Raw genomic sequence first — 13,743 nt, 5'->3', positions numbered from 1 at the left:
GCTCTCTTGAGGCCATGCTTCCCTGTAAGTGATGCCCAGCTGCCTGCCTATGCTCTGTCCTTCCACTGTGTCTGACTCCATGTGCCCCGTGGACTGCAGCCCACCAGGCTTCTCTGTCCATTCACTGGAGGGGGTTGCCATTTTCTTCTCCAAGGGATCTTCCCAGCCCAGGGGTTGAACCTGAGTCTCTTGCCTCTCCCGCATTGGCAGGCAGGTTCTTTACCACTGGCACCACCTGGGAAGCCCTGGAATTCCTCTAGCTTTTCTGAAATTCCTCTTCTTTTTAAAGGGAGAGATTTGGGCTTTTCAGTTCTAGTCACTGTTCATCTCATCTGATATGCTTTTCAAAATGGAAGTTAGAAATATCAAAATGGAAGCTACTGGACTCGTGGGGCATTCCAGTGGAGAGGCCGTCGCCTCTCCTTGTGACAAATGACTGGCTCCCTTAGTCAGACGCCCTCTTCTCTCCACACACAACCATCCACTCTAAGGCCCTGACAGAGCAGAGGGAGGAACGCCGTGCCTCTCACCCCGTCCTGTGTTAGCGTTTAAATAAACAGATTGCTCCTAAGTAAACTCAACTCTGAAGAAAAACTGCAAGTCACTGAAGTCAGAAAGACAAAAATACAGCAACTATGAACAAGAACAGAGTCTGGTCCAGATGAATCTATATTAGTCGGGAGTTATATATATATATATATCAGAAATATTTCTTCCTACTGCTCTGGCCCACCGAGGTGGAAAATTGATTCACCGGCTCTGGAAAAGCACATTGTGTCTGTCCTCCATAATCCATTGGCAATCTTAATTGATTGTCGCACTGCCTGTCTCTGGTTGGACTTATAATCACAGCCTCAATTCTATAAAGCATTGTCTGCTGCAGGAGGATGAGAAAAACAATCTACAGGTGTTGCATTGAAGAGCTTCATTAAATTTTCTATCCAACTCTCGCTCAAACCAATTCAGTGGCTTATTAATTTTGTAAACCGAGATGTTGCTCATTAAAGGGAGGATGTTCAGGTATTAAATTCCAAGGATCCTACAGAATGGAATGGTTTATAAGGATACCGGATTCTTTTCCCACAAAAATTAAATTCATAATCGGCAAGGAACATTTGCAGCTTGCTTCCTCATCATCCATTCCCCCTTTTTCCAGCTACCCATCGATGCTGAAGGGCATCTTTCCACCTTCTCTCCTCAGCAGACATGATTAGAAAATGGCTCTGTTCTCAGAGGACAGTGAAAGAAGAGAGTGAAAAAGCTGGCTTAAAACTCAACATTCAAAAACCTAAGGTCATGGCATCTGTTTCCATTACTTCATGGCAAATACGTGCGGACAAAATGGAGACAGTGACAAATTTTATTTTCTTGGGCTCTAAAAACACTGCGGATGGTGAATGCAGCCATGAAATTAAAATATGCTTGCTTCTTGGAAGAAAAGCTATGACCAACCTAGATAACATATTAAAAAGCAGAGACGTTACTTTGCCAACAAAGGTCCGTCTAGTCAAAGCTATGGTTTTTCCAATAGTCATGTATGGATGTGGAAGTTGGACTATAAGGAAGGTTGAAAGCTGAAGAATTGACGTTTTTGAACTGTGGTGTTGGAGAAGACTATTTAGAGTCCCTTGGACTGCAAAGAGATCCAACCAGTCCATCCCAAAGGAAATCAGTCCTGAATATTCATTGGAAGGACTGATGCTGAAGCTGAAAATCCAATACTTTGACCGCCTGATGTGAAGAGCAAACTCACTGGAAAGACTTTGATGCTGGGAAAGATTGAGGGCAGCAGGAGAAGGGGACGACAGAGAATTGAGTCCATCACCGACTCAACGGACGTGAGTTTGCTCAAACTCCAGGAGTTAGTGAAGGACAGGGAAGTCTGGCAAGCTGCAATCCACGGGGTCACAAAGAGTCGAACATAACTTAGTGACTAAACAGAACAACAGCCCTAGGACTGAACCAATCAGCCCAAAAACCCACCCTGAGCACATTCAGGGATGGGCATATTATCTAAGCTGGACTCATCAAAGTGAACATATGGGCTTTCAGCAGAAATACTGGGGGGAAAAAGAGATTCTCCCTTTCTCAGTGGGTTTGACCTTGGAAGCATTTAGCCTCAGGTTGTCCTGGCAGCCATGTTTCCAACAATAAAAGGCAAAGCTGTCCAGGGATGGACTCAACAGAGAAGATACAGAATTGAGTGACGGAGAAACAGAAGCAGTAACTTTGACAGCTTCAGTCTCTGCTCTGGGCCTGACCTGCCACATTCTACTCAACCGTGAGAGCCAGGACTGACTTCTCCTGCTCCAGACAAAGAGGAATAGCTGTTTAGACATGGCACTGAAGGGAAACTAAAAGATATGTTCCTGCTGCTGCCGCAGCTGCTAAGTCGCTTCAGTCGTGTCCGACTCCGTGCGACCCCATAGACGGCAGCCCACCAGGCTCCCCCGTCCCTGGGATTCTCCAGGCAAGAACACTGGAGTGGGTTGCCATTTCCTTCTCCTATGCATGAAAGTGAAAAGTGAAAGGGAAGTCGTTCAGTTGTGTCCGACTTTTAGCGACCCATATGGACTACAGCCCACCAGGCTCCTCCATCCATGGGATTTTCCAAGCAAGAGTACTGGAGTGGGGTGCCATTGCCTTCTCTGAAAAGATATGTTCCTAATAGTTGTTAAATAAATATGGATAATTACCATGTTCATTTTGATTAAAACAAGCAAAGCGAGGCCCCATTACACATCTGGTAGGCATGACTGGAAGCATTTCATGTGGTTCAGTTCAGTTCAGTCACTCCATCGTGTCCGACTCTTTGCGACCCTGTGGACTGCAGCATGCCAGGCCTCCCTGTCCATCGCCAACTCCCAGAGTTTACTCAAACTCATGTCCGTTGAGTCGGTGATGCCATCGAACCTCCTCATCCTCTGTTGTCCCCTTCTTCTCCCACCTTCAATCTTTTCCAGCATCAGGGTCTTTTCCAATGAGTCAGCTCTTCACATCAGGTGGCCAAAGCACTGGAGTTTCAGCTTAAGCCTCAGTCTTTCTAATGAATATTCAGGACTGATTACCTTTAGGATGGACTGGTTGGATCTCCTTGCAGTCCAAGGGACTCTCAAGAGTCTTCTCCAACACCACAGTTCAAAAGCATCAGTTCTTGGGCGCTCAGCTTTCTTTAGAGTCTAGCTCTCACATCCATGCATTTCACGTGGTAGTCTTCCTGTAAATTCTGTTTCATCCATCCAATACATATGACCACATGGATCATGAACTAAGTGCTTGGTCTATGCAGCCAGACTGGCTGGATTCAAACCCTGCTTCACTTACCCACCAGCTGCATGAAACTGGGAAGCCCCCTCATCTGCCAGTGTTCCAGTCTCCCCATCTATAATAATAACATATTCCTCCCAGGGGCATTATAAGGCTATAGTAGGGTAATTTATGAGAAGCCGTAGAACCGTGTCTGGCATGCTCTTAATATAAATGAATAAAATGTCAGTCTTAAAATCTTTCACCTGAGAGTTGTCATAGTTATAATAAATGTCCTAGATAAGTTGACATGAATACATATCAACCATGGATATTAATTTCTAAATGTTTAAAATGTACTTCCCTCTTTAGTATCACATCTCCCCTGCTTGGGACCCACTGCCATTTTGCTAGCCTCAGCCCCCCTTCCTGAATGTGCATCCGAAGGGAGCACGTTGGAATGACTTCCCTGCTTCTCCCCATCCCGTCCGGGACAAGTCAGCATTGAAAGGCGCTTGTAAACGGACTCACAGGCATGTGAAAATAGTTGGCTATTTTATATGTGTGTGTCTCCATCTTTAAAAACAAAGAAAATGCCCTCGTGCAAAGAGCAGTGGAGGACAAGTGTCTGAGGGGCTTGAAATAGGTTCAGGGAGCAGCTGTTATGTGACAGAGGGGAGTTACCAGAACAAAGAAGTAACTCTCCTTACCTGGTCACCCCTGTGAACGGCCTACTGGGATTATGATCTCAGAAGAAATGTTTCTAGTTTCTAGTTTCCAACTCTTTGCCACCCCTTGGACCATAGCCTCCAGGCTCCTCTGTCCATGGGATTCTCCAGGCAAGAATTCTGGAGTGGGTTGCCATGCCCTTCTCCAGGGGATCTTCTCTACTTAGGGATGGAACCTGGGTCTCTTGCGTTGCAGGCAGACTCTCTACCAGCCAAGCCACCAGGGAAGCCCATAAAGGTCTCAACAGGTGTGCACATTCGAGTTTGCTCAGTCGTGTCCGACTCTTTGCAACCCCGTAGACTGTACCCACCAGACTCCTCTGGCCATGAGATTTCCCAGACAAGAATACTGGAGTGGGTGGCCATTTCCTCCTCTAGGGGATCTTTCAACCCAGGGATTGAAGCCATGCCTCTTGCATCTCCTGCGTTGGCAGATGAATTCTTTATGTCTGTGGCACCTGTGAAGCCCCTCGATAGGCATATCCTTTCATTAATCATTTTATACCACAAATGTCTGTTAACATCTCTGCGAGTGGCAGACACTCTGATAGAGGGTGGAGATACAAAAGCTGATAAAATGTAAGTCTCTATCATGAAGTTGTTCCCAGTTTAGTGGGAGTGACGACACCAAAATAATGCAGTGATTCATTTCAGTAGAAATACTCCAATTCTCACCCAAGTGAAAGTGAAGTCACTCAGTCATGACTGACTCTTAGCGACCCCATGGACTGTAGCCTACTAGGCTCCTCTGTCCATGGGATTCTCCTGGCAAGAGTACTGGAGTGGGTTGCCATTGCCTTCTTCGATGAAATGCCTGCTGCTGCTACTGCTGCTGCTAAGTCACTTCAGTCATGTCTGACTCTCTGCAACCCCATAGACGGCAGCCCACCAGGCCCCTCCATCCCTGGGATTCTACAGGCAAGAACACTGGAGTGGGTTGCCATTGCCTTCTCCAGTGCATGAAAGTGAAAAGTGAAAGTGAAGTCGCTCAGTCGTGTCCGACTCTTAGCGACCCCATGGACTGTAGCCTACTAGGCTCCTCCATCCATGGGATTCTCCAGGCAAGAGTACTGGAGTGGGTTGCCATTGCCTTCTTCGATGAAATGCCTAGTACCTACTAAATACTGCGTAAGTGTTAGCCAAATAAATAAACTGCATTAACATTCAACTTTTCATCAACAGTTTTGGATGACAAAAATCAAAAGAACAATGCTTTCCAAGCTCTGAGGGAAAGCAATTTTCAAACTCAACCTCTGCCTAGCTAATGATTACTCATGATTACGAGGAAAGAATGGACTTAGAAAACTCACATACTACAACAGCACTTCTTAAGAGCTCAAGTAAGAACAAAAACCAAGAAAGATGATTAAAAAACAGTACCTCCAATTCTCACCCAAGAGCTATGTTAAACGCTGGTGATACAAAGCCGAATATGCACATAAATCTTGTCCTTGAGGAACCCCTAGCTATACACCTGCGACACACGTAATACTGCAAAACCAAATGTAGGATATTATTGCAGCACAAAAGGGAAGGAATCAATTAATGACGCCTCTGAAGAGCAGCTTGGTTTAGAGAATACCAAATTCTGTAACAGGTTTCAATAAGTGCTCCCTGGGGCCAGGTGGTTGAGGAAGATTTTAGGTGTTCTTGGACTAATAGAAGGGCTTCCCAGGTGGTGCTAGTGGTAAAGAACCTACCTGCCAACGCAGGAGACGTGGAACATGGGTTTGATCCCTGGGTTGGGAAGATCCTCTGGAGGAGAGCATGCAACCCACTCCAGTATTCTTGCCTGGACAATCCCATGGACGGAGGAGCCTGGCGGGCTACAGTCCATAGGGTCACAAAGAGTCAGACAGGACTGAAGCAACAGTGTGCACCCGTGGACTAATAGAAAATAGAATCGAGATGGGCTCCCCAGGGTTGAGCATGGGACTTAATAAATGATTCTGAGCTTAACGGGACGAGCACAGCTGTTTTTCTTCTCTCCCCGTGAGTGCAAATGTTGTTGCCTGAGACACCATCACTAAACCACTTGGTGAGAAAGGCGCTCATGGAGATGTCAGCTTTTCTCCAAAGAAGGTAGCCCCAGTGAGTGGAGAGGCAAAACCACAAGACTTCTTCTAGGGGCTAAGTATGGCCACAGGCTGAAAGCTACATGCAATCTAAGAGTTCGACAGAGTGTAAACTCCTTAAACAAAATAAAAGGTTTACCACAAGATAGGGTTATGTGTTTGCAGGGTAGGGCTTGCCCTCCTTATAAGTCAGGGAGCAAAAAGGAACCTCCCTGCATTTCCCTCGTGGTCCAGTGGATAAGGACCCAAGGCAGGGGACACCGGTTCAGTTCCTGAATTGGGAAGATCCCACATGCCATGGGGCAACTAAAGCCCACAGGGGCAGCTACGGAGCCCAGGTGCTGTGAATGCTAAGGCCTGTGGGCCTGGAGCCGGTGCTCTGCAACGAGAGAAGTCACCCCAGTGAGAAGGCCAAGCAGCACAGTAGAAGGTAGTCCCCACTGCCCGCAATCAGAGAAAGCCCCCGCACAGCATTGAGGACCCGGGGCAGTCAGAAACAAGTAAACTGATTAATGAGAAAAAATAGCTCCCCCAGAAGATAAGCTCCATGAGAGGGAACAGGTGTGGGGTCTGTATACCTGACTCTTATCAACCAGATGGCTGGCCAAAGTAGGTGCTTAATAAATAGTCCTGGTTTTTAGTCTAAATCATTGATGATTTACAGACTAGACATTCCAGAGTGAATGGGGGAAATGATCTTTCCTATGTCATGATGAAAATACAGTTTGATATGGGCTTCATAGAGGACAGGCTGGCAATACGCCCTGAGAGCTTTGAGTGAGAGCTTCATCATCCCATCACCATCATCTTAAATTCCATCTTCTAGCTGACATGGCTGCACTGCGCCCAGCACGTGACAGGCACGCTTCCATTTAGGCCTCACTGCAGCCTTACTGGAGAAGGCAATGGCACCCCACTCCAGTACTCTTGCCTGGAAAATCCCATGGACGGAGGAGCCTGGTGGGCTGCAGTCCATGGGGTTGCTAAGAGTCAGACACGACTGAGCGACTTCACTTTCAATTTTCACTTTCATGCACTGGAGAAGGAAATGGCAACCCACTCCAGTGTTCTTGTCTGGAGAATCCCAGGGACGGGGAGCCTGGTGGGCTGCCGTCTACGGGGTCATACAGAGTCGGACGCGACTGAAGTGACTTAGCAGCAGCGGCAGCCTTACTGCTAGATCATCACACTTACTCCAGGCTCACGCGCGGGGAAGCGTTCGTGGAGGCATATGCCAAATTACTCAACAAGCAAGTGGCAGAACTCAAATTCTAACAGCCATTTCTGATGCTAGCCATGGTAAATGGCGTCTTGACAGACAATGTAATCTGTGTGTGTGTGTGTGTGCGCGCGCACGTGTGTGTGGATTTTTTTTAAATCATGTAAACTGTTTCTGCTAATTATACTGGAAGAAATAACTGTGTGCTTCAACACTTAGTCAACATGTGACGTTTTATTTGTTTAACATTTTTGCCTTTTCCCTTCTTGTTGTGCTAAAACTGTATAACTCGAGCCTGTGGTTCACGTTTCTCTGCAAAAGTGTCATTTCCCTACTCAACAGTTTGGAGAATATTTTAGATTTCTCTTTAATTGGAGAATAATTGCTTTACAATATTGTGTTGGTTTCTGCCACACATCAGCATGAATCAGCCCTGCGTAAACAAGTGTCCCTTCCCTGTTGAACCCCCCTCCCCTCCCACCTCACCCCTCCTCTAGGGTGTCACTGAGCATAGAGCTCCCTGAGCCACACAGCAAACCCCCCCAGCCGTCTGTTTCACCCGTGGTAATGCATGCTTTGAAGCAACAGATGGCTTAACATTAAAGGCCAGGTGACGAATCTGTTGAAATTGCTGATGTTCCACATCCCAGACCGCAGCTGGCCGTTTCGGTCCTTGGATCACCACAGCACCGCCATCTAGAATGAGCGTCTTCCGTACCTGGTGACTCCTCTCGTCTCTTCTCATGCCCATCCATGCAGACCCTCCTCCCCTCTTTCAGTAAATAGGCCACTAGGAGAACTGACTCCAGTGAACCAGCCTATACTTTCTACTCTGAGGCCACCGAGAAAAAACAGATTCTTCCTGCATTTTGTAGAACCATTGACTTCCTTTAACTCAATCACATTTTAGATTAGACTCTGCGATTGGTTAAGTAATTTACGGTATGGTAATACAATGTAATACGACAGAACAAATCAAAATTATATCGCACACAAAGTTATGAATCTGGCAAGACATTTTAAATATATTGAATGAATAAATATATTCAGGTTACAAAAAGGATAAAATATATTACACCATTTCAAAGAGAACATTTAAATTGCATTTATGTTTGTAACGATATACATCACAATTTTAATAGCATTATTTTCTGCACTGTGGTATTATAGTTTTTTAAACCTATAAAAATATATACATAAATATATACAATTGCACATATAGAGTAAACGCTGGAAGAAAATTCAGAATACTTTTCTATATTATCTAATTATTCTAAAATAAATATAGGCTATAATTCCACAGAGCAGGCATTTTTGGCCATTTTAATCACTGTTTGTATCCTAGTCTCTCCAGGGGTCCCTGAAACGTAGTAGGTTCTTAATATATATTTTTGAGTGAATAAAAGGTCATTCTTTTATAAAAATAATTCAAAACAAGATATAGATTTTTTTAATTAAATGATGCTGAGAGAATCATCTGTAAAGTAAAAAAAATAATTGAATATATCTACATCATGCTTACATGTGTGTTAAGTCATTTCAGTCATGTCCGACTCTTTTCAACCTTACGGACTCTAGCCCGCCGGACTCCTCAGTCCATGGGATTCTCCAGGCAAGAATATTGGAGTGGTTGTCATGCCCTCCTCCAGGGGGTCTTCCCGACCCAGGGGTCGAGCCCCAGTCTCTTGTGTCTCCTGCACTGGCAGGCGAGCACCACCAGTGGCAACTGGGAAGCCCATCTGCATCACGTCATACACCCAGACTAAACTGCAACTAGACACAAGGGTAGGATATAAAAGAAGTCTCCTGTCCTACCCCGTTCCACTTCTGATCAAACTAGAGAGATCCGTCCACGGCACACTTGTGATCATCCCCCTCCTCTATCTAAAAGCTCTTAAGACTGTCTTTAGTGAGCTGATTTTAGAGTCTGAAACGGTATAAGCATGGAGCACAACTTGGAGATCCTGCCCGCTGCTCCACTCCACCTGCCCTCTCTCTCTCTCAGTTGCATTTGGAACTGGGACTTTTCCCTCCATCTCAAAGAACACAGAATTCTTGGCTTCAGAGACTCCACGTGTGGCTCCCTTCCTTTAGAAATGCCTCTCAACAGAATCCCCCTAGCTAACCGCTCATTTCTCATCTTTCAAATTGTGCTCCATCAATATTTACACCATCTTGAAGTATCTCCCCACAAAATACATACTTGTTTTAATTTTTTTAATTTATTTTTGGCCTCACCATGCGGTTTGTGGAATCTCACTTTTGAACCTGGCCCCCAGGAGTGAAAGCACCGAGTCCTAACCACTGAACCTCCAGAGAAGTGCCCACATCCATTTAAAAAGGAAAAATGGTAACTCTGCCAACAGAAACTGGCCAACAATCCCTGAACCAAGCAGGTGAATCAGCCTCAGCTATTGTGATTTAGTCACTAAGTCCGGTCCAACTCTTCTGTGACCCCAGGGACTGTAGCCAGCCAGGCTCCTCTATCCACCACATTTCCTGGGCGAGAATGCTGCAGTGGGTTGCCATTCCTTCTCCAGGGGATCTTCCCGACCCAGGGATCAAACCTGGGTCTCCTGCATTGTCAGGTGGAGTCTTCAGCCCTGAGCCACCTGGGAGACCAGTCCCTGAGAGTAAGCACTCACGGACACAGCGTGGCCACTCCTGCCACCAACACTGGGTACTGCCACTCCTCCTCTGTGGCAGCCCTCCTGGGGGCGTTGTGGTGCCTCACTGTAGCTTTAACGTGCCCTCCCCATAAGAAGCCAAGGTTGAACATATTTTCATATGTGTATTTGCCATCTTATATCTTCTCCATTGAAATGTCTGTTCATGTCTTTTGTCCATGTTTTAACTACCTAGTTCTTTTTAACTGTTGTGCTTTGAGTGCTTTTATGTATTTTTAATACTAGTCCTTTGTCGGATATATGGTGCATGTATTTCTCCCACTTGTCTTTTCATCTTCTTAATGGCTACAGCTCAACTCACAGGAAGGATAACACAAGACTTCACACTAAGGGCCTATATACCACCACCTATTACCAAATATCAAATATTTGACTGTCCAGAAGAAAATTAGGAATCAGGCCAAAAGGCAAGAAAAAGCACTGTCTTGAGTATACAGAACAAGCATTTGCATCAGACTTAAATGTGGTACAGATGTTGGAATTATCAGACAGGGAATTTAAAGTAACTATAATAATATGCTAAGTGCTCTAGTGAAAAACGTATTCAATGTGCAAGAACAGATGGGTGATGTAAACAAGATACATGGAAAATCTAAGAAAGAATACAAAGCAAATGCTAGAAATACAAAAAGTTCTATAACAGAAATGATGAATGCTTTTTAATGATCATAAGTAGACTGGGTACAGATGATGAAAGAATCCGTAAACTTAAAAACAGGCTGATGAAAAAACCTCCCAAACTAAAATGTAAACAGGAAAAAAAACAGAACAGAATGTCCAAGAACTCTGGGATAATTTCCTAATGTGTGTTCTGTGTATAACTGGATTATCACAAGAAGAAGAAAGTGAGAATGGAGAATAAATATTTAGAGTAATAATGCAGAGAACATCACAGAGTTAATGACACCAAATCACAGACTGAAGAAGCTCAAGGAACACCAACAGGATCAATACTAAAAAATAAAAATCTACGTCTAGGCATATCACATTCAGGTTATAGAAAACCAGACATAAATCCTTGAAACAAGCCAGAGGGAAAAATAAACACCTATATTATGGAAGAATTAAAGAGACAAATTACAGCAGATTTATCAGAAGCCATACAAATAAGAAGACAATACAGTGAAATGTTTAAGGTGTTGAAAAAAAAACTCCACCAATCTAGAATTCTAGATCCAGTGAAATTGTTCTCCAAAAGTGAAGAAGTAATAATGATGTTCTTAGATAAGCACAAACTGGAGGGATTTTATCAGTAGCAGAACTGCCCCGAAACAGATGTTAAAAGAAGTTCTTCAGAAAAAAAAATAAAATTACATGGATCAGAAACTCAAATCTACACAAAGAAATGGAGAACATCAGAAAAGGAATAAATGAAGGGAAAATACAATATTGTATTTTCTTATTCAGAATTTTAAAACAACATAGGGAATATTTTATCATAAGGTACAAGCTGCTTCCATGTTTGATTTGCATATATTTTCTTCCAGTCTGTGGGTTGTTCTATTTTACTTTCTTGGTGTTTACCTTTTGATGGGCAAACATTTTGAGTTTTAATAAAGTTTACAGGTATTTTAATAGAAAAATATATAATTGATAAAATAGCTATTTGGAAAAGATGAACTTGAATACAAACGTCCATTTGTCACATACTGGGCTTAGGGTCACAGGGATAAAAGGAGTAAATACAACATGCGGTTACAAGAGAAGCAGCCATGGCAAAGTATCCATTCTATGCGGCTTTACTATTTATACCACAAATCCCTAAGTCTGACTTAATGTCATTGTCCTACCAGTTAACAGGAGGTTTGACCCAGTTAAAGTGTTAATCTTCTTAAGCTGATCACGAGGAATAGCGTTAATAATGACTATTTGGGACACCACTAAGCTGATGCCATGAAGACAGATGAAGTCCCCTGAGACTTTCTTCTTATTTTCTTCTTAAAACCTTGACTTCATCACATCAGGAACCTTTTAAGTATTCATTAGGACAACTTGTGAGAAGGCTTTGTACCAAGGGAAAAAAAAAAACCACAGCATTTATCCCATCTAGATTTATTAATTAATTCATCCAAGGTTTTAGTCGTTGCTGCCCTAAGTTATTTGAAAATTTATCTAAAACAGAAAAACCCCTATTACAAGTGAAACCTAACCACTAAAAAACCTTTCATTTCAAGCCCAATTTATAAAAGCTTCTAGAGAGACAATGTTATTTAATTTTTTAAGGAGTAACAAACCAATGTTTCAAATACTTCATTTATTTTCAAGAGAATATACATTTAAGAATTTGAACATTGAAAATAAAGGGAAGTGGGTGTTCAAAAAAACACATTTTGAAAGTTAGCCTTTAAAATTGTTTTTCCTCAGAAGAATCATTTTGAATTGTTGAAGAAGGAGCAATATCGCAGCACATCTTCTCATGGTACTTGGGGAATATAGCTGGAGGAGGAAATGGCTATACACTCCATTACTCTTGCCCGGAAACTTCCACGGACAGAGGAGTCTGGTGGGCTACAGTCCAGGGTGTCACAGAGTCAAAAATGACTGAGCCACTGAACGCAACACAGAGAATATAGAACTGAGCCAAGTTGGCTAAAACTGCGTAAAACTACACAAAAAGCCAGTAGTTACAGGAGAAATTGACAACCTAGATGCTTTTATCCAGAACAAGCACTTTATGCCCTAAAAATGAAAATCATACTTGAATTTTAACTAAGGAACTATTAAAATGATTCCATCAATAATTTATACACTAAGATGTTGAATGAAATATGGTAACAGTGAACATCTGGTGCTGCGTGGTTAATAAGGAAAAAGCATGTTTGGATATGTTGCAAAATGAAATCCTACATTGCCTTGTTTTTACCTCTTCAAATAGTTATTCATAAATCATTATACTCAGTTAAACTGATCACCAGTTTATAAAATCACGATTATTAGAGCAATTATTCTGGGATAATCTTTGGGTATTTGCTGACCTAGAGATTAAATATTTGTTCAGAAGACTCTTGAGAGTCCCTTAGACTGCAAGGAGATCGACCCAGTCCATCCTAAAGGAACTCAACCCTGAATATTCATTGGAAGGACTGATGCTAAAGCTGAAGCACTAATACTTTGGCCACCTGGTGTGAAGAGGCAACTCACTGGAAAAGACCCTGATGCTGGGAAAGATTGAGGGCAAAAAGAGAAGGGGCCAGCAGAGGATGAGATGGTTGGATAGCATCACCAACTCAATAAACATGAGTCTGAGCAAACTCTGGGAGACAGTGAAGGACAGAGGAGCCTGGCGTGCTGCCGTCCATGGGGTTGCAAAGAGTCAGACACAACTTAGCAACTGAACAGCAGCAACAACAGAGAGGCAAGGTGGAATGTCCTAGGGCATGGCTTTTAAACACCTGCATTTTGAGAGGAAGCCTTTTCTCTGCCCAACATTCCTGAGTATTTGATGAGCAAAGTCCATGTTGAGCAGGAGTCTGGAGTCCCTTCCTCATCACTGTATCCAACAAACCGGGAAGCACTGTGTGCCCCGTGGCGTCCGTCTTGCTAATTCTCGGTGAGGACCACTCAAGCATTGTGCGAAGCACCATGTGTGCATTCACACAACCAGTTCAGTGCCCTTCAGTCGCTCAGTCATGTCTGGCTCTTTGAGATCCCATGAACCGCAGCACGCCAGCCCTCCCTGTCCATCACCAACTCCCAGAGCTTGCTCAAACTCATGTCCATTGAGTTGGTAATGCCATCTAACCATCTCATCCTCTGTCATCCCCTTCTCCTCTTGCCTTCGATCTTTC

The sequence above is a fragment of the Bos javanicus genome, chromosome 13, assembly GCF_032452875.1.
Source record: "Bos javanicus breed banteng chromosome 13, ARS-OSU_banteng_1.0, whole genome shotgun sequence".
NCBI lineage: Eukaryota > Metazoa > Chordata > Mammalia > Artiodactyla > Bovidae > Bos > Bos javanicus.
Note: the sequence above shows the minus strand (reverse complement) of the source record.